This window comes from Myodes glareolus, chromosome 3 (assembly GCF_982192425.1).
Source record: "Myodes glareolus chromosome 3, mMyoGla1.1, whole genome shotgun sequence".
Classification (NCBI taxonomy): Eukaryota; Metazoa; Chordata; class Mammalia; order Rodentia; family Cricetidae; genus Myodes; species Myodes glareolus.
Window position 1 is genome coordinate 69,246,199 of NC_142028.1, and position 2,246 is coordinate 69,248,444.

A 2,246-nucleotide genomic window follows, 5' to 3' on the forward strand; every position below is an offset into this window, starting at 1 on the left:
ACCACATTTTAAAAAAAAAAAGGTGATTGAGGAAGATACCCAACATCAATGACATTGGTCTCTCTCTCTCTCTCTCTCTCTCTCTCTCTCTCTCTCTCTCTCTCTCTCTCTTTCACACACACACACACACACACACACACACACACATATACTGTGCTGAGTTTGTTTATCTTCACTATATGACTACATTAATTCTTTACCTTTTTTTAAATTGGAGGTATTTGTGTTCCATGATGTATATGTAGTGATTAGAGGACCAGTTGGGGTACACCTTCCCCTGCTGTCTACTTAGGATTTCAATTGCTGTGGTGAAGCATCATGACCAAGGCAGCTGAGGAAGGAAAAGGTTTATTTGGCTTACCTCACAATTCACCATCCGAGGAAGTCAGGATAGGAACTCAAGCATGGTAGGAACCTGGAGGCAGAAGCTGATGAAAAGGCCATGGAGGGTGCTGCTTACTGGCTTGCTCCCCACGTCTTGTTCAGCTTACTTTCTTATAGAGCCCAGGACCACCAGCCCAGGGTGAAACCACCCACAATGAGCTGGGCCCTCCTCCATCAATCACTAACTAAGAAAATGCCCATAGGCTTGTCTACAGCCCCATCTTATGGAGGCCGTTTCTCAACTGGAGTTCTCTCCTCTCAAATGATTTTTAGATCATGTCAAGTTGAAAAAAAAACAAAAACAAACAGCAACAACAACAACAAACCCTAGCCATCATGCCTGCTGGGTCATCTTCCTAGTTGTGGTGTAGGGTTCTACAGACACTTCTCAGCTCCTGACCTAGTCTGGTCTTCTATTCTGTGTGTTCTATAGGAGGGGGAGAGAGAGAGAGAGAGAGAGAGAGAGAGAGAGAGAGAGAGAGAGAGAGAGGGAGGGAGGGAGGGAGGGAGGGAGAGAGAGAGAGAGAGAGAGAGAGAAAGAGAAAGAGAAAGAGAAAGAGAGAGAGAGAGGACTAAGTAAAAAAAAATAACAGAGAAGTAAACCATTTTAAGAGGGGAAAACATGTAAAACCCCACAGAGCTGCCATGCCCGCCGAGCCGTCTCTCACTCCCGTGTGGTATCTCACAGCCCTTGTTGACACACTGACATATTTTCCCCAGTCGCAATCAAAGCAATTGTATCATTTGCATTGTGGTTCCACTTAGTGTCTTCCCATAAACCTTTCCCCAGTCGCTATCCAGTCTCCATAATGATCATTTTTAATGTCTGTGTAATGTTCTAACAAATGGATGTACCGTGATTTACTAAACACCCCCTAATTGTTGAACATTTCGGTTATTTCCACTTTTTTTTTATTTCATAGATTCCTGTCATGATGAGCATTTTAATGCAAAAGCCGCATGGGGTGATGGAAGGAGTGAGCTTTTCTGTCAAACAGAAGGGAGTTTAAAACCCGCCCTGCAACTTCCTCAGCTGTGTTGACTCAGAGGCTTCCTGCAGGGGAAGCCAGTGCTGGTGCTGCCAGGGTGGAGGGTGGGTGGAGGCCTGAGGCTGAAGGAGGTGGTGGCTCGGAGCTGAGGGAAGAATGAAGGTTGGTAGCAGCTACTGTGGTCTTTACTGCCTCCTCCAGGCCCTGGTTAAGCAAGGGTAGTTCAGCAAAAGGAAGTTTTGGGGAAGACCGCAGCTCCTTTCCCAAACGCTCTGGACCCAAGACCTGTGTTGGTCAATACACGATTAGGAGGCGGAGTCCTAGGTGATGCTTGATGAGAATGGGAGGCAGGGAAACACCCATTGGCTTCCTCTGGGTTCTACAGCTTGGGCTTAGAGTCGTGAGCCACTCCTTTGCCCCAGAGAGCTTTCTCTGAGCTTCCTTCCTCTCCCTCTCCTGTGAGCCAGGAGATATATTCTGCATCCTCTCCCTTCACAAACGAACAATATTTCATATTCTTGACTGACCTTGAACCTCTGGTCCTCCCTCCAAGTTCTGGGATGTCAGGCATGTGCCTCCATGCTGCCTACACAGTATTGGGATCAAACCCAGGGTTCGAGTATGCTAGATAAGACTCTGCCAACTGAGCTGGGCCCCAGCCTCCCCTTTAATCTTTTCTGCTGTCCCATCAATAAGCATGAGAGTTATCAATTTTCTGCAGTCTCCAAGGCTTATCATGATTCTTGGTTTGGAATACCCTTTGAGGTGACTGGAGAGCCTGTTGGATTCCACCTGCTCTTGTCTCTTAAGGACCAAGCTGCCTGTGCTCAAAGAAGTATCTCGAAAATTCCTACAAACCCCTTCACAGCTTCC

General features: G+C 46.9%; 1 long non-coding RNA gene across 1 annotated transcript in view; it reads left to right on the forward strand.

Moving 5' to 3' along the window:
* The window catches only part of LOC125400517 (uncharacterized), a 9,080-nt gene extending 7,429 nt beyond the window's left edge, over nucleotides 1-1,651 (forward strand). Inside the window, exon 4 of the long non-coding RNA XR_015737366.1 lies at nucleotides 1,308-1,651. This is a non-coding gene — a long non-coding RNA (uncharacterized LOC125400517). The remainder of the gene's footprint in view (nucleotides 1-1,307) is intronic.
* Nucleotides 1,652-2,246: the final 595 nt, after the last annotated feature.